Source organism: Amblyomma mixtum, chromosome 10 (genome assembly GCF_055824585.1).
Source record: "Amblyomma mixtum isolate Tamu chromosome 10, ASM5582458v1, whole genome shotgun sequence".
In the NCBI taxonomy this organism is placed as follows: Eukaryota; Metazoa; Arthropoda; class Arachnida; order Ixodida; family Ixodidae; genus Amblyomma; species Amblyomma mixtum.
Window position 1 is genome coordinate 39,469,820 of NC_143021.1, and position 26,146 is coordinate 39,495,965.

Sequence of the window (26,146 nt, forward strand, 5' to 3'; positions counted from 1 at the left end):
CTGACTGAAGTAATGGAATTTTGTCAGCGTTGGTTATTTCTCTCAAACTGGCGCAAACATCAGCGAATAGGTGAATATGAGAATCCACAAGAGAGGGGAAATCACTAACGTAAATTAGATGGTTGGTTTGGTTGGTTTATGGGGTTTAACGTCCCAAAGCGACTAAGGCTATGAAAGACGCCGTAGTGGAGGGTTCCGGAAATTTCGACCACCTGGGCTTCTTTAACGTGCACTGACATCGCACAGTACACGGGCCTCGAATTTCTCCTCCAAAGAAATTCCATCCCCCGCGACCGGGATCGAACCCGCGTCTTTCGGGCCAGCAGCCGAGCACCATAACCACTGAGCCACCGCGGCGGCTTAAATGTAAATTAGAAACAGTAGGGGTCCAAGAACTGAACCTTGTGGAACTCCGGAAGGCACGTCTGCAAAACTGCTGTTATAACCGTTAGCAAGAACAAATTGTGAGCGATTAAGTAGACATTCAATCAATTTCAATAAGTTAGTCAATATTGAGTTGTTTTAGTTTGTGTTGCAAAAGTTTGTGACATCATTTTCGAGAGCCTCTGAAAAATCTAGTAACATACAGTCAGCTAGTGATGATAGCTCTAGAATATAATGCAGTGCATGTGTAAACGATATTAGCTGTGTTTCGCAAGAGTAAGGTTTCGAAAACCAAGTTGTGCTGACGTTAAAAAGGAGTTCGATAAAAAGAAGTTAACAAGGTTGGTGAATATTATATGCTTGAGCATTTTGGAACAAGTGCTGGTAAGGAATATGGGACGATAATTACTAGGGGATGCTTTGCTGCCAGATTTGTAGACTGTAACCACCTTTCCGATCTTCCACTCAGTAGGCAGCGTTGACTGGTCAATTGATTGCTGGAAAAGGTTGACTAGTATAATGGGCGAATATGCTGCAGTGCTTTTTAAGAATTTTGGGTTAAATACAAATAAATACAAATACCTTTATTTAAACATCAGGGATGTTAGGGGGTACACCCAAAAAGCCTATGACTGGCTTGACAGAGGGGCGCACCCCCGTACATAAAAACCGGCAGCAACAGAACACGGACAGAACTATAAAAAAGACTACAGTGCATAGGTAAATATTATTCAATAAAGATTAGTGAACATCCTCTTGAAATTATAGATAGTTGAAGTCGGCAAGATTAACACGCAACGCTCAAAGACACTAAAAATGAACTAAGGATAACAATCACAAAAGAAAACGGGATAAAGGAGGAAAAAACTTGCAGTAAGAAAAAAAACCGTACCGTTAGGTCCTCAGGGCTCATTGCGCCGATTAAGAAGAATTGGAATTATATGTCGCAGCATTAGACGACCATAATTAGTACGGAAGGATGGCACATACCAGACGTCATTGTTACGCGTTGGGTAGTAATTAGCTTTGGACCGTAAGTTAGCTGTGATATCAAAGAATGCGTCTTGATTTTTCCGTTTTCTTTCATATCGTTTACTTAGCAATAGATTATATAGGTCGTTAATAGGAGTTACTTTTAATGATACGAAAAGAGGTTGAGTGTGAGCAGTAAACGGGGCATTTGCAATGATACGAATGACATTTTTCTGAATTTTCTGTAGCCTATATGTATTTGACCATGTTGTTGTACCCCACACCAGATGACAATATGAAAGGTTAGATAGAAATAGTGCATTATAAACTAACAGTCTGACACTCAGAGGTAGTAAAGAGCGGACTTTGTATAACATGCCTGTGCATTTTGCAAGTTTCTTAACCAGATTGTCGATGTGTATGTCCCATGAAAGATTGCACTGCAGTGTCACACCTAGACACTTTACTGACGGCGCTATTTCAATGTTTTGAGAACCAAGCGTCAGTGCAGGTGAATGTTCCAGTGGTTTGTTCTTAGGTCTAAAAAGTACAGCATTAGTTTTGGTAGCGTTAATTTTCAACAAAGATTCAGTACTCCATTCGACCAGTTTGCGCAGAGTTTCATTAGCGTTCAATGTCAAGTCACTAAGTGTTTTAGCCCTAAACCATATGCTGACATCATCTGCATACATTATATATTTAGCGCTTGTTGTCAATGTTCACAATGTCGTTAATGTAGATGTTAAACAGTGTAGGTCCAAGAATACTGCCTTGCGGCACGCCAGAATGAATGGATCTAAAGTGCGATGAAGAATTGCTAATTACAACCCGTTGCTGGCGGTGCTCTAAATATGTTATTAAAAGCTGAAGGAATGTGCCGCGAAATCCATAGTGCTCAAGTTTACGAAATAATATTTGGTTATTTGTGGAGTCGAATGCTTTGGAAAAATCCACGAAAACATCGAGAGTTAGTTTTTTTTCTTCAAATGACTCTAATATAATTTCCTTCATGATTAATAACGCTGTTTCCGTTGATTTTCCTTTGACAAAACCAAACTGGGAAGGTGATATGACTTTGTGTTTGCCAATAAAGCTTGTAATGAGCACTTGTAAAAGCTTTTCAAAGCATTTCGAAAAAACTGGCAAGATCGATATAGGTCGGTAGCTGGAGAAATTATCAGCGTCTCCTCCTTTAAAAATGATGGCAATCTTGGCAATCTGTAGCTTTTTCGGGAAAGTTCCAGAGTAAAATGCCAAGTTTATTATGTGTTCTAATATTGGAGCAAGTATGTGGGATGTACACTTCGCTGGAAGTATTTGGAGGTCGTCTATATCCTTACTTTTACTATTTTTAAGCGACTGTAAGACCGAAAGAACTTCGTTAGTTGTAACAGGGGTTAAAAACGCGGTTTCACTGACCTTTTGACTCAAGCTGTTGAGGTATTGGTTTGGTTGCGTGGTGTCTGCAATGAACACGAAGAAATCGTTGAAAGCATCTGCTAGTATAGAACCGGACAGGTGAGTGCCGTCTGTGACTATTTCATCTACTACAGTCTTCTCTTTTGATTTCAGCAAATTATTGAGTCGCCCCCAAACAATATCAGAGTGCTTCATTACATCGTCGTTAAATTGGTTACTCATGTAGTTTCTTTTGGCTTGCCGATTGATACTGTTGGCTGTATTTCTCGAAGCCTTAAACTTCTTCAGATCGTCAATATCTTTTGTTTTTAGAAAGCGTTTAAAAAGTATGTTTTTAATTCGTATCGCCTTTAGGCATTCCTTAGTTATCCACGGCTTACGTGCCTTCGAAGCTGACACTCTGGTTTTGTATGGAGAAGACACACAATACAGCTGCTATAGGTGGCAATAAAAATACCGTAAGCTTCATCAACATGGGTTTCCTCGTAGACGCTGCTCCAATTTACTTGCGACAGTTTATCGTAAAATGTTTGTAAAGTAGTCTGGTTTATGTCTTGAATACGCATAGCAAACCTTTTTGCAGGTTTGTTATGGGGGACTATGAGATTTGTAATTAAATAAATTGGCAGGTGATCACTAAGATCAGCTGCCAGTGCACCGGATATTGACAATTCATCACATGCATTAGTAATGAAGGTGTCTAGTAACGCTGATACTTCGGGCGTAATGCGTGTTGGTTGATTTATGATATTGAAAAATGCGTTGATCTCTAGTGTAGTGTAGAATTCTTGTTGAGGTGTTGACTTTTCAAGCAAGTTTATGTTCAAGTCCCCGTCTAATATGAGTGTGTATTTATGATCATTTACCCAGCTGAAGTACTCGTCTATAAAATGGAGAAATTTGTTACTGCTTCCGCCGGGTGGGCGGTATGTGACAGTAAAAAGCAAGGAATTAGATTTTAAGGTAAGAACCTCGTAGTCATCGGTTACCACACAGAAAGTGTCAAGTAATTCGCATTTTAAAAATGTTTTCGACAGCATCGCAACCCCCCCACCTCTTTTAGAGCTCCGGTTAAGAAAAAATGTAGAGTATTCAGGTAGATTAAGAACAGCAGAGTGGCTATCGTACCATGTCTCAGTTATCATGATAACGTCAAACGTAAAGCTAAAGCTGGAAAGGAAGGCGCATATATCATCGCTTTTGTTTCGAGCTGATCGAGCATTCAGATGCAGAAACGAAATGTTACTGTTTTTATCTGATAACGGTTGCTCAGCTCGTCAGGTGTCAAGAAATCGTAACTTGAAGCGTTCACTGATGCCATGACCTCAGAGACACGGTATATAGCAATCTATTAACGGTACTGCGAAGAAGGCAAAAGAGTTGAAAAAACGAAGTTTTGAAAAAATGCAAATGTAAACTGCAATGGGCATACTGATAGCATGGCACAGAAACACTTCTTTGACTACGTCTGTGCAAAAGTTGTACAATTTACAGGGCACGGCACAAAAGTCAGTAAATTTTAAATCTACATCGAGGAAAAAGGCACTACAGGCACTCCTAGTACAGCCATTACACAGACATTTACAAACCTCATTAATGGCTAGTCTCGCAGGCAGAAACAAGGGTTGAGATGACGAAGCAGTAAACAGCTGTTTTAAATTTCAAAGTGTCAAAATCTTTATGCCGAAAAACACAAACAAGAGAAGTCATATTCACATGTTTCCAGTTGTTATACTTGTCAAGCAACGTTCTATTTTGGCAGTCCATGAGCTGATAACAAAAACGCTTAAGCGACCTTCGCCAGGTCCGCCTCACAGGTAACATGCAGGATTGAAGAGTTGTCACTTTTGCGCATTAAACTCTTTCCTTGCGACACCCACACGTATATCCAATTTTTCTCCTTTTTGAGCTTTCGAGCTTTACCCAGCAGCACCTTGTTCTCGATCACAAATGCTCATTTATGTACACGAGGTCGCTTGTGTCAAATCCCAGCCTATCTGCTTTCAGAGTTTTCTTCCGGGCAGCTGACAGCAACTTTTCACGAGCAGTTCTTGAGAAGAACTTTACCACAATGTTAGGTTTCTGCTTATCTTTCGAAGGCATACGATGCACTACGTCAATGTCACCGTCAGTGACACTTGTGCCCAGACATTTTGCAATGTCCGCAACGGCCTTGTCTAGGTCTTCTTTATCTGCAACCGGAAGTCCTTGAATTTCAAGGTTCAGGCTTCTACTATATTGTTTCAGCCCTATTATCTCCTTCCTTGCCTGTTTAAGTTCCTCCTTCAACTCTTCGTTTGCCACGCGACATTGCTCAGCTTCGGCCTTCACTCCAGCAAGTTCCTCCCTGTAACGCTCAATATCCCTCTTGAATTCTTCAAATCTATCATTCATAAACCCAATAGAGCTACGAATGCCACCGAGTTCAAGAAGGATGGATAACTGGGCGAGTTTGTACTGATACATCGTGGGAGGGAACAGCGCGAAACAAAACGACGGACAAAGGAAGAGGACACAAAGACGAGCGCTGACTCGAAACTGAATTTTTTATTGAAAAACGAAAACATATAAACATCACACTCACGTGAACGAACAGAGCAACGAGCATTGGTCTAGCGGAATCAAGACCATCAAACGTACAAAATGTCACGTGGTGAATTCCGAACAAAAGCACCCCTGAAAACCGAAATGAAGCAAGTCATGAATTATCTAAAAACAATACGTCTTTGTTAACTAATGCCAAAGAAGGCTGGCTGATACACTGTGATTCCTTCTTTCGTATGAAATAAGCTTCCATAATCTCCCTTGTCAATTTATCCCGGTGTCTGAACAAAATTTTTGTTTTTGTGACCAAAGGGCGGCACTTTTTCTGTTTTTTATCATTTTCCTTCCCACACTCGCGGCAATGATCTTTCAGATGAGAGTATCTGGTGTCTGATAGTGAATTAAGATGTTCCTTCAGGCGAACATTGATGCATCGGCCTGTCTGACCAGTGTATACTTTTTTGCACGAGAGTGGAAGCTCGTAGACTACAGAGCATGCGCATTCCACCAACGGTGACCTGTGAGTAACACGGCATTTAAATGGACTAACTCCTAATACACTTTCACTACGGTTTCTGATGGCCCGGCAAAGCCCGCTCAACTTACAAGGTGCCGAAAAAACAACTTCGACTTCAAACCTGCCAGCTACATTTTTTAGATTATGGGCTACTTTGTGAATGTAAGGGATGACTGCCCTTTTCATACATGCCTTGTCCCTCTTTGACTTGACGAAATCCGTCCTCACCAGCCGCACCAACTTTTCGCACGTTGCCGAAATAACCGAATTCGTTCACGTGATTGTGATGTATATATGTTTTCGTTTTTCAATAAAAAATTCAGTTTCGAGTCAGCGCTCGTCTTTGTGTCCTCATACTTTGTCCGTGGTTTTGTTTCGCGCTGTTCCCTCCCACGATGCACCGAGTTCAGTGTGGATTTCAGTACTTGAAGTATCAACCTTGGCTACATCTTTTTTTATTTCTGTGGCGAATGCATCTAGCTTGACTACGAGTTCGGTAAGTACCTTCACAACTTCTTTGATAGTACTAGGTTGCTTTTCCAGAGCCTTTGCAACATCCCCTAGGGCGCCCTGCTCAGTTCTCGGCATAGCCGGACGGCGAAGGCCAACAACTAAAATAGCACACCGAAGAAAGTTCTACGACATCAAAAATGGACACTTGTGGCAGCAGCAGTGACGAGACAATCAGGGTTATGTCTAGGAAGCTTTATAAGAAAAATTTCAACCAACCTGAAAAATTGCAGGAAGCTGATTAGGTCCAGTCCGTACGCCGTCGCCGCTGCTGCCAGAACGACCAAAATGCTCCGACGAATACACCGCCCCCCGAGGAAGTGATAATGGTTCGCTGATTTCTTTAAACTTGCATAGATGGCAGGTGCGTTGATTCAGTGAAGTCTGCGATGCGCTGACGATAGACGCCCGCTCCTCGACCAGGCAGCAACGTGGCCTTGGAAACTTGCAGTTCACTCGAGAAGCACGAGCCTCAGCCTGAAAAATTGCAGGAAGCTGATTAGGTCCAGTCCGTACGCCGCCGCCGCTACTGCAGTCATAACGCAGTCATAACCCGGAGCGGAATGAACACTGAGTCCATCTATAAGCTTATTGACACCAGTAGTAGCAGCAGTTATAAGTGTCATGAAAACATATTTGAAGTGGTGAGCTGTAGGCATATGTTTCATTTCATTTCATTTCATTTATTTAATCCTTTAAGGCCCGAGGGCATTACATAAGGAGGGGGCTACAATTCATATAAAAGAAGCATAAAAAACACACGCACAATGAACACACACAACAAACTTCAAATGCTAAAGAGAAAAAAAAAATAAAGAAAAAGGATAAAGGGTTTACATGTGCATTGAAAGCATACAAGGAAAAAAAAATTCGCTTCCGCCAGCGAGCACAGATGAAAGTCAGTGATCAAAACGTGGCAAAAATGACAAGAAATTCACTTATTCAGAAGATGACGGGCAAGTTCAGTGCGAAAAGATTTTGAATCGATGCATAAAACTATGTCGTTAGGTAGGGCATTCCAGAGTGTTATTGGATTGGGGAAAAATGAACTATTCATTGCTAATGTACGGGTCTTGATACCAGCTATGGGGTGGCTATGGGTGAGGCGACTTGAAGTTCTTATCGGGGATTTTAGAAGTGGGTGTCTTGAAGCTGGATGGTGGAAGAAGTGATGAAGCAGGCAAAGACGTGAAATTATGCGGCGTGATTCAAGTGATGGGAGGGAAAGAGAGCGTTTGAGTGCAGTGATACTAACTTCTTTAGAATATTCAGAGGTGATAAACCTGACGGCGCGATTTTGGATGGCCACGATTTCGGCGGAAAGGTATGCTTGAGATGGATGCCAGATAGATGATGCGAATTCAAGTTTGGGGCGAACGAATGTTTGATAAGCCAGTTTTTTAACATCTGTAGATGCTGATTTCAGGTTTCGCCGGAGATAACCTAGGACACGAGAGGCATCGGAACATATCGTTTGGACGTGAGTTACCCAAGAGAGTGTCGATGTCAGATGCAAACTAAGGTACTTGTAGGATGTTGCTGGAGCAATCGGAACCGTGTTAATGCTGTAAGTGTGCTGGATTACCGTGCGCTTGCGAGAGAATGACAAGAGTTGACATTTTTCAAGGTTTAAGGGCATGAACCATCGGTTGCACCATGTAGCTATTGCATCAATGTCTTTTTGCAGGAGGTGACTGTCGGTGGGATGACGAATGGGGCTGTATATGACACAGTCGTCTGCAAATAGTCGTAGCTTGGCGTTTATGTTAACTGGAAGATCGTTTATGTAAATTAGGAATAGCAATGGTGATAAGCCTGCGCCCTGGGGGACGCCTGATGTAACATTAGTGAAGGGTGAGTGGTAACTAGAGATGTGAAGGCCTGAAAAAAACTGCAATTTTGGAAAAAAACCGGTTTTTCTCGTTTTTTTCAGACGAGGAAAAATGGAAAGAAACATCGAAAATTTCACAATGCAATTTCAAGGTTTTATGATTGCTTGCTTTTATTTTAGGTTTTTGTTTTTGCTTTGAAAACCATTACAGCGTGCATCGTTGAACAATTGGAGAGCAGTCGTCATCGCTGTTGCCAGGTGGTGCTTTTAAATTGTTCGTGCTGCGAGTACGCGGGTTGAAGGCCAGGTCACGTATAAGATCCAGGCTTGACTTAAAAACATACTAATACTTGAACTCATGGCTAAAGTAGAACAAAATGGCGGCAAATTCTACAGCGCTACACACATGGCATAAATAACATAAGCTGCTGTGCACGTAAGCGGTTTTAGCCAAATACAAGCCTAGCTTCTTGATTTCCAACGCAGCGAAGTACAGGACATCTGCAGGAATTTGGTCCAGGACAGGGGTCTTCAGCGAAGCACGTGGCCCCATCTACCTGGTGGCAAGACCTTTGCACCAACCAGCCGCTAACTTGTCTGGCTTGCCGACTGCTGCAGATACCACCAGCATCCGCCAGCTGCGAACGAAACTAGTCCCGTTTCGGAAATGTCCATACAAGGATTCGCTACAGGCTTTCAGGGGAACGCGTTCAAAAGCTTGTGTATATGCAGTCGAACCTAGCTGTGGACGCAGCTTCAATCCATGCTGCTGCGCGTAGTGCCGCATCCAGCTACAGTGACTCTGAGTCCGTTATGAAGTGACTTATAGATCAGTTTTTATGTTCCCTTTCTTGGTGTAATAGAACAAGAAGTTCGTTCCACAAATATGATATTTATGTCTCCATATTCGCCTGAAGTGCAAATCATTATTTATCTTCTCGGTGCAATAGAACAAGAAGTTCGTTTTACAATATGACATCTATAACTGCATATTCGACCGAACTTTGGAGCATTAATATTGATCGTTGTGCTGCTGCAAATAAATCTGTTCTTGTCACGTTTTGCAAAATTTCAAATTTTCATGAAAAAAACCCTGAAAAAAACGGTTTTTTTCATGCCAATCAAAATTTCTTGAAATTTTACATCTCTAGTGGTAACCATTGCTTGAGGTAAATTGCATGCGTCCGTTAAGAAAAGTCTTAATCCAGGTGATAAGGTTGTCAGGAATGCCTAGGGAAGAAAGTTTAATGAGCAGGTGTGAGTGCGGAACATGGTCGAAGGCCTTTGAAAAATCTAGAAAGATGGCGTCGATTTGAAGGTCGTCGTCCATTAAGCGAAGGATGTCATGTGTGAATTCAGCCAATTGCGTTTCACAGGAGTAGTGTTTACGGAAACCGTGTTGGTGAGGATAAAAGAAGGTAACTGAATCCAGATGGTTCATTAGATTGGACGCTATAACATGTTCAAGTAATTTCGAAGGAATGCTCGTTAAAGAAATAGGGCGATAGTTAGGATTTGTGCGGTCACCTTTCTTAAAGATTGGGATGATTTCGGCTATCTTCCAGTCGTCGGGGATTTCTCCGGATTCTAATGATTGCGTAAATATTAGGTGCAGTATCTGGCTTGAGACTAGACACTAGTGTTTTTCAGGAGTTTACTGTTTATGTGGTCACAGCCAGATGATGAAGAAGTCTTAAGAGAACTGATTAGATTTTCTATTCCCGTCGCGGTGACTGTTATTTGAGGCATGGGCATTGTTGAGGTGGTAGGGGAAATATTCGGACTGCAAGCAGCAGAGGAGAGGACTGAACAAAAATATTTATTTAGAATTGTTGCGCACTCTTTACTTTCTATTGGATCACGATCAGCATCTAAAAGTTCAATGCGGTTCGTTCGTAATTTAAGGGAAAGAATGTGCCAGAATTTATTCGGGTTGGATTTGAGGATAGAATGTAGATCGGTAGAAAAAAACTTCTTTTTGGCGGAGGCTAATTTTTCCTTATATTCATTCGCGCATTGGTGGTACCGTTCCCACGCTGCGGGCCGGTTATGCAAGTTAGCAGTTCTATAAAGCCGTTTTTTCCTATTAACAAGCCTTTTCAGTTCTCTGTTAAACCATTCGTTGTTAGAATCGGATTTTACGCAAAGCCACGGAATATGCTCATTTTTCAACGAAAGGACGGTGGTCTTAAAAAGTTCACAGTTGGTATTAACCGAGCGAGTTTGATAAGCAGTCTGGAAAAAGCTGTAAAATTGAGATAAAGCATGATTGATGGCATCAAAATTAGCTCTTTTGTAGTCGGTGATTACTTTTTTTGATGAGAACTGTTTTATAATGGATAGAGAAAGACGGATGTGAAGTTGATTGTGATCGCTAATGCCTGGTAGAACGGTTATACCTTTTACGTCGTCGGGGGAAGTTGCCAGGAGTAGGTCAAGAATGTTGTTTTCTCTTGTTGGGTATGTAATGACTTGGTGTAGGTTGAGGTCAAGTGTTAAATCAAGTAATTGTTTTGAATCGTTGGAAGATGACCTATTGAGCACTGAGAGTAAGGGCCAGCTAATGTTCGGGAAGTTGAAGCCGCCAAATAAAAAGATAGGGGAGTAAGGAAATTGATTTTTGATGTTGTTTAAGGCACGGCCAAGGGTGTCACAGAAGGATGAGTCACTATCCGGTGGCCTGTAGCAAATGCCGAGAACAATATTCCTTGCCTTCCCTGCTGAAAAAAGCTGTATGATGCAATAAACTCATACAGTTTATCACAGGAATCTCATAGACGTATCATACAAATCATAGAAAATTATCATTCAAATGTCATAGATTTCTGTAAAATCATACAGTCATCATAGAGATGTCATAGATTATCATACCAATTGTATGATATATCGTACAGATTGTATGATATTTTATGATGAATGATCTATGAGGTTATTGCATCATAGAACTTTTTTTCAGCAGGGTTGTCGTTTAGGCATACCCACATGAGTTCGAGGGTGTCGTCAGTGCTGATGTGAGACGATGATAATGTGTTCTTAATAGCTATGAGGACGCCACCACCTTTTCTGTTTTTTCTATCGTGCCGGTATATTGTGTAGTGAAGATTAGGGGAAAAGATTTCGCTGTCTTTGATATCCTCTTTCAGCCAGGTCTCCGTTAGGAGCACAGTATCAGCGTCGATATCAGTAATGAAGCTCTCAAGTGCGTCACGTTTTGGGATGACGCTCCGGATATTCGTGAATGTAATATTAAGATCAAGGCATAGCGAAGGACGCCGGATGGGGACGGATGATAGTACCTGTTTTTTAGTGGGTCATGTCGTGGCTCCTGAAGTTCTCTCGGTGGGTGGTCCTATGTTACGTCGCGCGCTGGCTGCTGAGTTAGAGGTTTCCAATACGCTAGCAGTGGCAGGGTCGTAAAAATAACATTTATTGCCAACATAAACCTTGTCAAAAGCAAGTTTAAACGCGCACTTTTGTGCGCGTTTGAACTTGCCGCAATTGCCATATCTTCACAGCCATATCAGATATGGCTGTAAAGTTGTCAGTGAAGCGCGGTTAAGAATCGTGGCGCAAACGTCGGAAGGAATGGGGTCGCCTGATGGGTCAGATAAGGCAAAGCTATCGTTGGTGGACGGAATAATGACACGCCAGAATTTTCCACACTGGTGTTTACATGTGAGTAAAAGTGCTTTTAGAGCTTTTGAGAGCCTGAGCATACGTGTTGGAAGCTGCCGAATACGAAGTCCATCGCTCACTAGTTGGCGAGAACTTTCCGATGCGGTAGAGGCTTTCTTTTTGATAGATAAACGCTTCACGTGATTAATATACCAGATAGCGTATGAGTGGGTGGTAACAGTGCGTTGAGGAATGTGTTGTTGTGTGAGTTGGGTGGCTACAGCTGCGATTATGCTATAGTTGGTTCCAGCACCGCGGATATCAGAGCTATGGAGGAAAGTACCTACTAAAGAAGATAGTTCATCCTTTCACCATCATCATCATCATCAGCCTGACTAAGCCCACTGCAGCGCAAAGGCCTCTCTTATGTCTCTCCAATTAACCCTGTCCTTCGCCAGTTGCGGCCACCGTATTCCCGCAAATTCCTAAATTTATCCGCCCACCTAACTTTCTGCCGCCCCCTGCTACGCTTGCCTTCTCTTGGAATCCACTCCGCGACCCTTAAGGACGAGCAGTTATCTTGCCTTCGCATTACATGCCCTGCCCAATCCAACTTCTTCCTTTTGGTTTCAACTAGGATATCATTAACGCGCGCTTGTTCTCTCACCCACTCCGCCCGCTTCCGATCTCATAACGTTACACCTATCATTTTTCTTTCCATAGCTCGCTGCGTTGTCCGTAACTTAAGCTGAACCCTACCTGCCACTACCTGCCCTAAATAGACATATTCTCTTACTACTTCCAGCTCCGCGCCAGCAATTCCGAACTGCTGTTCTCTTGCTAGACTGTTGAATATGGCTGAATATCGCCTGAAAAGTTTCTCTTTTGTAGTCTCGTATTGTTTTTTTTTATTTTTGTTAGTGTTCGGAGGAGCTAGATTAATGTCAAAGTGCATTAGCAAGTGCTCGCTGATGGCCGGCAGGTATGTAATAGGTGAGACTATGTCAGATTGATTCGTCAGGATTAAATCTAGCGTATTCGCCGCATTGGCTGTTATTCTAGTTGTTTGTGAGCACAACTGCAGTAACGATAGTACTGTGCACACATGTAAAAATTGGCTACTTTGAGACAAGAACGGGGACATTAAAGGGGAGTTAGTATTCCATGTTATGTTCCAAAAATTGAAATCGCCAAATAAAACAGTACTGAAAGAGATCATGGTGCTTCTTTTTAACTGTTTCCACAAAGAAAGTATGACAACAGCTAGGGAAAGGCTTAGGTGATCGTGATCAAGGAGGTTAAACTTAAATATAGTACAACAGCTTGAAACAGGTCTCGACATCATTGATATATACTAGGACATTACAGGAGCACGGACAAAACAAAATGTCTAAGCACAAATTACGTTTGAATTGAGATCATGGCACTAAAGTGGATGAAAAGTAGCTAACTGAGCCCCGCCGCGGTGGCTCAGTGGTTATGGCACTCGGCTGCTGACCAGAAACACGCGGGTTCGATCCCGGCCGCGGAAGCCGAATTTCAATGAAGGCGAAATTCTAGAGGCCCGTGTGCTGTGCGATGTCAGTGCACGCTAAGGAACCCCAGGTGGTCGAAATTTCCGGAGCTCTTCACTACGGCGTCTCTCATAGCCTGAGTTGCTTTGGGACGTCAAACCCCAATAAACCAACAAACCACAATGAAGCTAACTGAAGAATTGTGAACCGAAGGAAAGAATGTGATGAGCCAGAAATATGACCATCAAACAATACACTGTATTGAGAAAATGTAAAGCATAGAATAAGTGTGTAGCACAAGTGCAGCGTGCAGGTCTTTATCAAAGAATTTACTTTTTTGTCTATTTGCCGCTTCCTGATGGTAAAATAAAAGCTTTTTAGCGCAAAGTCGATGGGGACAGAGAACAGACACAAAGGAGCGCTTTGCTCCTTTGTGTCTCTGTTCTGTCCCCGTCCTTTCTTAGCCGTTTTGCGCTAAAAAGCTTTTACTTTACCAAGATGAACCAACTCGCCCAGCATAACGTGTTACTGAACTTCCTGATGGCATTAGCTGCATAAAGATATTATCAAAATTATCAAAGTTGCCAGTTTTATTTGCTTAGGAGAACGTTAGAGTATTAAAAAACTTGATTCATAAATACACTTCAAATATTTCCATAAATCATCAAATTCTTCGTCCTGGGTAACAAGAGGTAGGGCTTCATGAGATAATTATTATGGTGCATTAACTAAAATTTCAACATGCTGTCTGCATGTAAGGATTTTATACTGGTGCTGAAAAAAACACCGCATTTTTTAAATTTTCGCTGGCAGGAGAAAGTAACTTTCTTAACTGCGCTGCTTTGTTCCTAAGTAAATGAAATACGTTTATGCTGATCTTTTACACCTGTTTTGCAGCGAAAGCAGTTACAAAATATGTAGCGTCAGATATAACACTATTGCACCGAGAACGTGATGCCTGATTTGGTCCAGTAGAGTGGAGAGCTGGACGAGTTAATTGTTGCATGATTGTAGAAAGAAAACCAGCGCAAAGAACAGGGACATAGAACTGGGAGCACAGGAACACAGAACACGGCGCCGTCCTGTGTTCCTGTTATGCGTCTCCGTCCTTTGCACTGTTTTTTTTTTTTGCTTAATTGGGCATGCATTTATTCCACTTTAAGTACACTTCCTGTGAATATTGCACAAAAGTAATGTATTTTTGCATTCACCATTTTTAGAGACTGAGTTGTTTTATCTTTTTTGTCATTTCCGAAGAGAGGAGTTAGTATAGAAGTAATTTACTTGGAAAATACAAGAATTAGTGCATGATTTATCCTCCAGTATCGATAATCAAAGACAAATAGACCTATTACTATTAGATTTTTCGAAAGTATTTGACCGCGTATCCCATTGTAAACTAATAATGAAGCTGGAATCTGCATTAGGTAATAGCCCCATAGTTACATGGATCAAAGACTATCTAACAAACAGATCACAATACGTCTCACTTAGCCTGGAAAACTCGAACTTAGTGCCTGTAACATCCGGAGTGCCACAAGGTTGCGTATTAGCCCCTGTCTTGTTCCTCATCTTTATTAATGACTTACCATCAAATATTAGTTCTAACATTAGGCTCTTTGCCGATGATTGCATTATTTACCGCGAGATCAGTTCAGCCGCAGACAATGTAGCTCTGAACGACGACCTTGAAGCAGTAAATAAATGGTGTAACGATTGGCAAATGAACCTAAACGTAAAAAAATCCGCCGCGTTATCAATAACCAGGAAAATACAAAAATCAGCATCTCAGTATGTCATTAACAATATCCTACTCCCTCAAGTTGTGGAACACAAATACCTCGGTGTAATCATATCCCATGACCTTAGATGGAGCTCCCATATAACTCACATTACATCAAAGGCTCTAAAAAGACTCTTCTTCCTGAGAAGGCGCCTGAAACTAGCACCATCCGAGACAAAACTATTAGCCTATAATACCCTTGTAAGGCCAATACTTGAATACTCTAATACTGTCTGGTTTCCCTCTACTAAACAAGTACAAAGGAAGGCAATCAGATTCATTTTTAATAAATATAGCCAAACTGACTCACCAACTGACCTACTCCATAAAGCTGGTATGCTTACCTTGCAGAAGAGAGCCAAACTAGCACGTCTTAGATTCATGCACCAGTTGCTCAATAATCAGCTGCATATTGACACTTCCAAATATTTATCCTTTACAGATACCAGGCCCACACGCCATAAGCACTCTCATACTTTAAACGAGTACACTTTCCGGACCGACTGCTTTAAACACTCATTCTTCCCACTAACCATACGCGAATGGAATACCCTTGACCCAACCATCACAAGCTGCTCATCATTAAATACCTTTGTAGCCCTCGTCGAACACTAACTGGGTTCGGAATAAATGCTTGACGTACTTTTCATATGTACCCGCCTTCCAGTCAGGCACAAATCGTGTTCATTGTGTGTGCTTTCCTATATGTTCTTCCGTTGCATTACCTTCCATTTTTGCCTATTATTTTTAAAATATTGATTCATTGGCTTCCAGTGTCTCTTCTGTTCCATGATTACTGTTTTCTGTTCCGTCCATTTGAAAGTTTATACCCCTTTACTTCTATTCTTGAGTTTCTTGTTAAACATCTTACCCCCACAACGCTGTGTTTACCTTTGTATTATGCTTGCTTGCCTTATTGTGCTTTAGACTGTTCAACTTACGCCCTTCCTGTTATAATCCCATATGGGATTGACAGTATGTACCAATAAATAAATAAATAAATAAATAAAATAGCTTGCAATGAATTTTCTCAAATCTTAATTCTGCCTCGGGGGAATGCATGCACCCAGGGCTCTAATCTGGACAAAACATGCGTGCGCAGCAGGAAGTGCTTTGTGTCTAGACCATCCGGAAGGCATGTAGAAGGACTGGAGGATAGTACAAACGCTAACAAAAAGCAAACAAAAGTTGTTTGGGGCTCGAAATGCATTTTCGGTTCTAGCAAGTACCAACGTTGGGGAAAAGTCACCAGTTTTGGGCGCCTTGCAGTTGGAAGGGCAAGAAGAATGGAAGGTTCTGGGAAGCGGAGGCAAAGCTGCGCATGGCTCACGTGAGTTCGCGGGTCGTGGTGTCCAGGGAAGCTTTTCTAATGAATTGCAGTATTCCTAAAAGACTGGTCGTTGACCGAGGTCGACAACAGGAGCTATGCTTTCTTGCAGCAGCACCTCGGGAAAGGATTAAATTCCTCCACTCGCCGCTGTAAGGTATCCAGGGAAGGTAACAACGGGACGCTTTGTGGTGCCCTTCTCGGGAAGACGCTTCGCAACGCACCGCAGATTTATTTATTTATTTATTTATTTATTTATTTATTTATTTATTTATTTATTTACCCTAAAGACCCAGAAGAGGCATTACATAGGGGGGGAATGATTAAAAGAAAGCACACATAACAAATCAACTCATAACAAATGATGGTAAATATACAGAAGGCAGAGTTTGGGTAACATTTGGTTAAGTGCAGTATAACACATTGAAACCGCAAAATTCAACACGTTCAAACAAGTGAGTAATAATTAGGGCAAAATAAGTAACTAAAAATACAATGGCACACAAAAGAGGCTCCGGAGCTGTTCAGCAAAAAAGGCCCGCCAAAAAGTCACGGACACGGTGAATCATCTAGCACTCTATGATGCATTTTCCGTGTTCAAAAATGTTAGTAAAGCTGTTTGAAAAGATGATAATTCAGTATGGCCGACAATGCTGGATGGCAATGAGTTCCATTCATTTATTGACAAAACCAGCGGTGACTTCTGATATTTTAGTGTGCGAGCGAAAATCGGACGTACCTTATGCGCATGATCCAGGCGAGCTGAACAATGAGGTGCAGGAAAGATATGATTTCGGGAGAATGGCGTTTCGCTATAGTATAAGGTGTGAAATAATGACAACCGGGCGAACTTTCTACGTGTAGCAAGAGGTTGAAGATTCATGGCTTGCTTCATTGCTGATACGCTTTGATGACGTGAGTAGGATGACAGTATGAATCTGACGGCTTTATTTTGTACTGCTTCTAGAGCATTTGTAAGAATCGCGTGGGAGGGGTTCCATATAGCAGAAGCGCATTCAACAGATGACCTGATAAGCGTTGTATAAGCGCTGTGCCGTGTTTCAGCGTTCGCAAGGGGTAAACGGCGTTTCAAGAGACCAATTTTTTTAAAGGCTTTATTAGTTATATATTCAATGTGAGAATCCCAGGTTAAGTTCTGACTGAAAAACACTCCCAGATATTTTGTACACGACACGGAGTCAATTCCACTATTATTTAACCGGTAATTATTCTGTGATGTTTCTGCTACGCTAGAGAATCTTACATGCTTAGTTTTACTGACATTAATATCCATCTGCCACGTTGAACACCATTCAGTTAGTTCTGTTAGATCTGATTGGAGAGCTAGTGCATCAGTCGGGGTGGTTATCTGTCTGTATATTACGCAGTCATATGCGAAAAGCCGTATTGATGAAGTAATATTAGAGGCTATGTCGTTTATATTAATTAGAAAAAGTAATGGCCCTAATACTGAGCCCTGCGGGACACCGGATAATACGCGAGTGGGTTTAGAAATCAGTTTCTCAATTTTGACCGACTGGAAACGATCGGTTAGGAATTGCTCGATCCATGTAGTTGTTTTGTCGTCGAGCTGTAAATTTCGGGTCTTTAGCAGTAGGCGTTTGTGGGCAACACGGTCAAAAGCTTTTCTAAAGTCAATGAAAATGGCGTCTGTGAGATGAGACATGTGTATTGATTGATGAAGGTCAGTCACAAGCTCAAAGAGTTGTGACTGGCATGATCGGTTTTGCCGGAATCCGTGCTGGTTCTCGAGAAGTAAGTTATTTAGGTTCAGATGGTTCATGATGTGGGAAAAGAAGATATGCTCTAGTAGTTTGCAGCAGATACAAGTAAGTGAGATAGGCCTGAAGTTGTTTGGATCGGTGTTGCTTCCTGATGTGTGTACGGGAATGATGTGTGCTTGTTTCCAGTCGTCCGGGAGCTGTCCTGTATCCAGAGATTGTTGAAATATTAGCGCGAGCAAACCAGATGATTCGTGACATGTTAGTTTCAGAATCTTTGTACTGATCCCATCGGGTCCTGGGGCCTTTTTTAGATCCAGCTTGTCGATTGCGCGGGCGACGCCATTTGTTGTGATTGTAATAGGTGCAAATTGAAACCGTATGTATGTTGGAGAAATGGGCGGTAAATTATCAGTGGGGAGTCCATTTGTGAACATGTCACTAAAAGATTTGTTGAAGATTTCGGCGCACTCGTCTAACGGTAAGGGCGAGCCCTCTCCTGTAGTTAGTGCTGGTGAAATGTTGCTGCTTTTAGGATTTACAGTGCGCCAAAACTTTCTGGGATCACTTTTTAATAGTTTCGGAAGTGTGTCGTTATAGTATTTTTGTTTCTCTTCTTCGAGTTTTCTTTCAGTAAGCGCAGCAATTTTCTTATATTTCATCCAGTCGAGTGGTGCATTAGTTCTTGAAGCTCTTCTGTATACCCTCTTTTTTCTGTTTAAGTACCTTTTGCATTCGTTAGTGAACCAGGGATCATTTATTCGGTTTGAGATTGTGAATTTGGGAACGCATATCTTCTCAAGTGCTTTTAATTTATCACGAAATAAGCACCAGTTTTCATTAGTAGTACGTTTAGTGAAGTGGCGGAAATCAGCTGCAAAGCTTGTTAGAATGCTATTCAGTTTAGATATATCTGCACGTGCGTAGTCCAGTATCTCTTTGCTGATCCTTGCGTTATCAGGGCGAGGCAAGCTGAAGCGGCAATGAATAATCTTGTGGTCGCTGATTTCCTCCAGCACAGAAGCAGACGCATGGTCAGGATGGTTGGTGAAAACTAGATCTAAGGTATTATCGCCGCGTGTGGGTTCACGAACCAGCTGAGTTAGTTGATAAAGTTGCATCAGATTGAGAAAGCAAATACATTCGGCTCGGTTATTATGATGGCTGACAGAATAATCCAACCAGTTGATAGAAGGATAGTTGAAATCTCCGCACAGGACAAGAATTGATTTGGGATGTTTAAGTGTTATCTGCTCTAAGGCTTCATTCAGGGAATCAGTAAAATCAGATGCAGAGTCAGGAGGTCTGTAAAGAACTCCTAAGATAATTTTTCTAGTTCCAACATGTGCCGAGGCCCAAATCATTTCCAGTCATGTGTCAATAGGTACAACGGTCGGGCGAAATTCCTTTTTTATTGTTATGATTACTCCTCTCCCTCGAGAACCGATCCTATCTTTACGAAAAATTTGAAACGAAGGCGGAAATGACAATTCAGAGTCGGGGATGTCGTCCGAAAGCCAGGTTTCAGTGCCGACAATGACATCCGCGGAACATGTGTAGATGAATGAATTGAGAACATGAAGTTTCGGTACTATACTGCGGAAGTTTGCCAAGAGAACTGAAACGTTATTGGTGTCCATGTGTTTGCTATGGCCGGGCGGGGGATGTCAGTCTGAAATTTTGTTTGGTTGTTCTTCGCATGGCTGAGAGTTGGTTTGGTTGGTTTCGGCCGAAGCTTGTTCGTCTCGTTCTGTGCTCGGCCTATTTTGGCGTATTTCTACGACACTGCTAGTAGCTGCATCATACATAAAGGTGCTCCCCCTAAAATGCAATTTGTTGAAGCGTATGCGGAAACGTTCCCTTTCGTCCCGATTTGTCTTGACGAAGTCTCGCAACTTCTTGCGCGCTAGGTGAATCTTGGGAGAGAAGTCCTCCTCCAGCCATACTGTCATTGATTCCAAGTCCTTCAGTTTGTGAGCGTTGCGCAAAGCCTCTGTTTTTGTTTTAAAGTTGAGAAATTTCACAATTAATGGCCTGTTAATTCCTGAGCGGCGCTGTCCTATACGATGAGCACGTTCGATGTCAGTGACGTTTAAATCGAGGTGAGTGGAGAAGAAATTCTTCACAATACGTTCAGATTCGGCAAAACCCCCCTGTTCTTCTTCGGGGAGGCCTTTGATGAGCAGATTGTTTCGTCTCATGCGGTTATTCATGTCGTCTACTACATCTGCCAGCTCTTCACTTGTTTTAGCGATGCCCAACTTCACCGCCTCGACATTGTTCCCAATTTCGGGGACACTTCCGATGTTCTGTTCAATGTTTTTAACCCACGTTTTTATGCTGATTATGTCTTTCTTGATTGCAGCTAGGGTGTCTGTGGTTTCATTATGGCATTCACTGATGAGAGCTAAAACGTCGTCCATCTTTGGACCAGGGTTTGCCTCGACATCCCCAGAACAAAGCAGTAACAGTGAAAAAAGAGTCAGCAGCACCACGGACGGTCTTGGGCAAAGCACGCGGATTAGTCCGGGTGCCCCTCTCCAGCCACAATCATGAGTGTGATCACGATGCTGGTGAGCGAAAAACGAAAAATTCGGCTGCCTTCTCTCTTGTCCGTCTACCCGGCAGGAGCTACTCGCTCCGGTTCCGGCAGGGGAGACGGCAATAGTCACGGGCAAGAGCGAAGGAGGGGGGCACCACATGAATGGCTAGAATGCCACATGTGCCTCTACTACGGCTCGTATTATTCTGGCGCAGGCTTGGTTGTTGCGTTTCGCCGTGATCGCTTCCCACGAACCACACAACGTCTTACAAAGGTCTCGGAACAGCTTCAAATGACTACAAACGTCTTGCGCTGCGTTCAAACGTCTCATAGATGTCGACAAGGAGAGGACTCCTCTGCGACGTCTCATAAACATTTGCAGCAAGACGTTTGCTGTGAAACTTCTGTGAAACATCTGTAGTCAGATGTTTTCTAGACTTGTTTCTAACACGTACGTGGAACTTGAGACCACGTCAAGGAGACGCGCCTAGCAATCAGCAGAGAGCTGCCGCCGTGGATTAAACATGCTGCAAATCACGGCACATAAATTAGATGGCTCTCCTGCTTGACGTTTCGAAGAGCAGGCGCGCCGGTGCAAAGACCGCTCTTTGTATTCGAACACTGAAAGCGCGTTTTCTCCTACGGAGCCCGAATCACGTTCCACATCGAGTGCAGCTAACCCGCCACTCGTAAGGCTGGATTTAGGTAACATATAATCGCCCTGAAAGCCGGCGGTAGTTACACGAGTGAAAAAATTTCCTTCATGTTGCGAACGCCTCTGTTACGCCTCGGCTAGCTGGCGGCAGCACGCGGATTGACAGGCGCAGCGTACGCTACCTTTGCCGCCTTCCCGCCGCCTTCGCCAAGCTCGCTCGCGCGCAATCTTTTCATGGCCTCCGAGATCACCCACGCGTTGTCGTTTCGGCTCGGTGGATCTTGGAGGCAATAATCTTTCTTGAGTCACGCCGCAGCTTGCTGCTTGGTGTCGCTCCGCACGGTGGCGATGCAGGATAGTTTGCCAAAGTGGTTTTAACCGTTTCAAGCAGAAATAAATCTTATTGCAAGCTGCAAGTGCTTAGTTTTACATGAAAGTATTAGATTCAGTTTGTTTTTTTGGTTCTTTGATGATTTGTTTACTTTTACGTTTAGAAATTTAGTACCTTATTTGGCGATTTGGCGTTGCAGAGGCTAGCGATAGCTACGCGCGCGAAGTGGATACTGCCCACATTCTACGTTTCGCTGCGCACTTTTTTCCACGCTGGTTGGCACTTCACTAACTTTACGCCGCTGCATTTTGCACTTTCCCCTTTTTCTGCGGTATCGTTTACTACCAGTGTTGCACTGAAAAGTGCGCCTCGTTTTCCGCGAAAGTAAGTAACCTTATTCATGAAAACTTTGCGCAGAATAACACAAGACAGAAGGGAGAAACACGTACACACACACGAGCGCAAACTTGCAACTGTATTTTTCGGTAACGATACATCGCCTTAAAAAAGCAGAAAGGGCGCCAGCGTATGACAGCCAGTGCAACACGTGTAGGAGCACAATGGTACAGCAAAAATAACAACTGTGATAGGCACAAGACAATTCAAACTCAGCGGAAATGCCCAGAAAGTAGCAACATGAAAGCGGGTTATCGGTCACGAAGAAAATCACGAATGAAGAACAAATGTGTCACGAAACACCAAACACAGTTTGTGCCCTGCACTGTTGGAGTGGTGTATAAGGTTCCACTCAGCTGTGGGTCTGTGTACATAGGCCAGACAGGGCGCTGTCTCAATGACAGGCTCAGAGAGCATGCCAATTCATTGGGCTCAAATGGAGGCTCGAACCTGTCATTGCATTGCCTTAAATGCAAACACTATGTAGACAGGAACAAGAAGAAGAAACAGCAGTGCCGACCTCTCCTCCGTTCTACGGTGGTTATCGGGAGAGCTTCCGATAGGGTGGCCCGGGAAATTGTAGAGGCTCGCGAGATATCTAGTACGGCAGGCTGCGTGAGTAAAGCATCGATAGCCCTTCTCAAAAAAGAACTTGATTTTCTTCGTGACCGATAACCCGCTTTCATGTTGCTACTTTCTGGGCATTTCCGCTGAGTTTGAATTGTCTTGTGCCTATCACAGTTGTTATTTTTGCTGTATCATTGTGCTCCTACACGTGTTGCACTCGCTATCATACGCTGGCGCCCTTTCTGCTTTTTTAAGGCGATGTATCGTTTCCGAAAAATACAGTTGCAAGTTTGCGCTCGTGTGTGTGTACGTGTTTCTCCCTTCTGTCTTGTGTTATTCTGCGCAAAGTTTTCATGAATATGTCGCTGCACCAACTGGCCCAACATTCTGCTCTACTAAGTAACCTTCCATTCCTCTTCTGTGGTGAAAGTGTCGGCCTTGGATAAGCCACTAACGCGCCTGATTGAACGGTCGGCTAGTGTGTCACTCCTTTGATTTACAAATCACAAATCAGTATCAGCCAGTGCTTTACATATCAAAGTGCTATTTGAGCTTTTGTTAAGTGGATACAGCTAGGCTGCTCTCGCATGCGAGTTGCTTTCTTTACCAAGGCGGTGACAAGGTGAACGTGACAAAGCTTCCAACCAACCAGCTTTGTTTAAGCGTACGTTGATAAGGCGCGAATTTTTTCCTACACTTTGATTAAAGTCTGTGCTATATTGCATTCTGTCAGGGTTTTATTCTTGCCAAGGACTCTCATCTGGCCACCTGTGTGCCCCAACTCTCCTTGCTGTGATTGCCGTCAGTGAAACTCGCGTTAAAAAGGCTTTGGTTATCTTAACTGCGTCAAGCTTTTATTTCATTACGATTGAGAGCCCCGGTACAAAGGTAGTTTACTCAGTAGTGCTGCTCTGTATGTGTGCAGGCTGTTTGACAGTACACTGAAGTACTACAGCTACTGTTACTGTACGGCTCTTTGCAGGCATGGCTGCTTTTATTTTTTGGAAAACCATTGCACTGTGCACAGCTGGCGTTGTCTCAGCTTCACTGTGAACATTTTGTTTTGGGTACAGGCTGTTCAACAGTGGTGTTCAGAGGACATCCTTGCCTGCTCAACTTCTCAAGTTTTGGTAAGCACGCTTTGCAGCTGACACCTTTTCTTTCACTTCATGATTTCTTGTATAGGTGTAGGCTGTTTGCTAATGTTAATTCCACAAGCCCCATTATTTGTTTGACCTTTAGAACTCCAACTGTTGGCCGGAGGAGCAAGGACCTGGTCTAGTTTCACGCAAATTAATCGCAGCACCTTGTACCTGGTTGTTCAGACGACTTGGCCTGGAGATTGTTTCAGTTCTGAGGTGGGAATCTGGACTAATGCTTCTTGTGCAGTGGTGTAAGTAATCTCTTGTCCGCTGTTTGAGCTTCATCGTACAAATTAGAAAGGGCTTGTTTCGCAATGCAGTGTTAGCAACCTTATACACACGCACTTTTATTTGTCTTATCTTTCAGATGTGCCCCTGTGTGGCTGTCAAGGTAAGGTCCAAGATTTAACCCATCTCTGGTGTATACTGAAGTGATGCAGGTATTACCAGGACAGCAGCATCTCTGCTATGTTTTCTTGCGACGGTGCAAGATGTCAACCATCAACCACTTTTGATTCAGCCACATCTTGCAGGTAAGAGAAAGCCTGTTTGCAAGATGCAGCTTAGGAGGTTTTGTGAGTACAGTGTGCATCACAGTAAGGCAGTGCACTTGCTATTGACTGCTTGGCTTTCAGTGTCCAAGCATGCTGTTTGAATTTTCCTTCTGTTAAAGGCCTCCACAGTGATTGACTTCTTGAGTTTATGGTGAGCCGTAGAACTCTGCTGAAATGCCGCTTCCAATGGCATCATATGCATCTATGTTTTTAGTTAGCTTATTTTATTGCCTGTGCTGTCAGTCCTTGCCATTTCCTGGTCTTATTTGCTTCTGACTCCTCATTGGCAATTCTACATGCACCTGACCGACTGCGCTTTTGGTTACTCTAATATTTTTCACTTCTGCAGGCTGCTGAACAGAGCTAGATTTGACTTCCCCTTGTTACCATCTAGTTGGCATCCTCCTTGCAAGAAGAGCAATTTTTGGAACACCTAGCGAGCTCTTCACTGCCATCCACATCACAGCAACTTGCTCATCAACGCATCCGTTGTGAACAAGGCCCGGGCCGAATCAATTTTTGATTTAACAATTGGTTGCTGCTCGATACTTCCCAGCCATCCAAGTTATTACCGTTGTAATGTCAGCCAAACCAGTGAAGCTACCTCCTCCATGGCTTCTAACATTAATTTCCTGGTCCTTTTCTTTTTTTGTGTGGGTGTATGCACTGGATTCAATAAACAGTTACGCAGTGACTGAAACGTGTGCTAGGACATGCATTTATGGCTCATTACTACAGCCATACATCCCTTGTAATGTGGGCTCATTGTTCGGGTCATAGCAAATCAGCTTTGAGTTCCTTTTTGAGTGGTGTATACCAGGAAAATTAACTATAACATTTTCAAAGCTTTATAGGGTTTAAAGGCAGCACTAAAAATTCGTCTTGAAATACGTAAAATAATCCAGGCACCCATTTCTGAAAAAAAAGGAACGTCTAAAAAAATTCTAGAAAAGTTCTACCTCAGAAGTTTTCTAGCCGTATACAAGCGTAGCGTTAGCAGAGCTCATAGAGGGCTCGTAAACGTCTAAGTCTAAAAAAACTGCTTAGATGAAACTTCTTTTAGATGTCAAGCTTTTTCTTCCGAGACTTTTTTTAGACGTCTATTAGCGCTTTTTGTGTTTCGTGGGTTGTCAGCGAAGTGAACACAGCACCTTGCCTTCCCGTGAATAGCAGAAGCAGGGACGTCGCGGCCACATCACCATTCGCATGATAGCGCCGTGGTGTTGCTTATTTACTCGCTTATCCTCTGACAAATCACAAAGTCTTCCTGTCGTGGCACGCCATCCACGGCTTATGACACCACACCTGTCGCTCCCCTTCGTACTTCAAGAGTTTCTTTTCTTGCTATGAAAGACTTAGCCGTTGCGGCAACCAGTTCAAGAAGCGAGAAAATTTTCAGTGCCACAGTATTCGTAATGAAGGAGCGCCGCTCTTGTTTCGATCAAGCCATCATCAATGGTTTAGAAGAACGTCAATTTGGGCTAGATGGTGCATTATTTGAAACAGAAAGGTTAATAGCGCTGCAATCAGACGTACACAAGAAAGACTGACACAGGACAAGCGCTATTCAAAGGAACAAAGTTCTTGGCAATCGCTTCACCTGCTCTTGTTCGGAACTCTCCTTCGGGGAGCACCACGAAGCCACCATCCTTGTCGGCTTGGAGAAGACGGGGGCAGTGCTGTGCGAAGTAGGGCACAACTTTTGCCATGGCATCCTTGCCTGGTCCAGTGGAGGAGCGACTTGTAGATCTGGTCAGTGCATCCACACCATCAAGGAGGCACCTTTCCTTGTTTTCTTCTG

At 43.0% G+C, this 26,146-nt stretch overlaps 1 protein-coding gene and 1 long non-coding RNA gene across 2 annotated transcripts in view; one reads left to right on the plus strand and one right to left on the minus strand.

The window, feature by feature from the left end:
* LOC149325623 (innexin shaking-B-like) overlaps nt 1–26,146 on the minus strand; it is a 438,384-nt gene that overhangs the window by 228,479 nt on the left and 183,759 nt on the right. The window contains exons 2-3 of the mRNA XM_089562911.1: nt 6,566–6,823; nt 2,776–2,819 (exon numbers count right to left, since the gene is read on the minus strand). The gene's annotated coding sequence lies outside the window, so the exon portion shown is untranslated. The remainder of the gene's footprint in view (nt 1–2,775; nt 2,820–6,565; nt 6,824–26,146) is intronic.
* On the plus strand, nt 23,710–25,016 carry LOC149325625 (uncharacterized). Its single transcript, XR_016286410.1, has 4 exons — nt 23,710–23,779; nt 23,892–24,042; nt 24,159–24,324; nt 24,695–25,016. It is a non-coding gene; the product is annotated as an uncharacterized LOC149325625 (long non-coding RNA).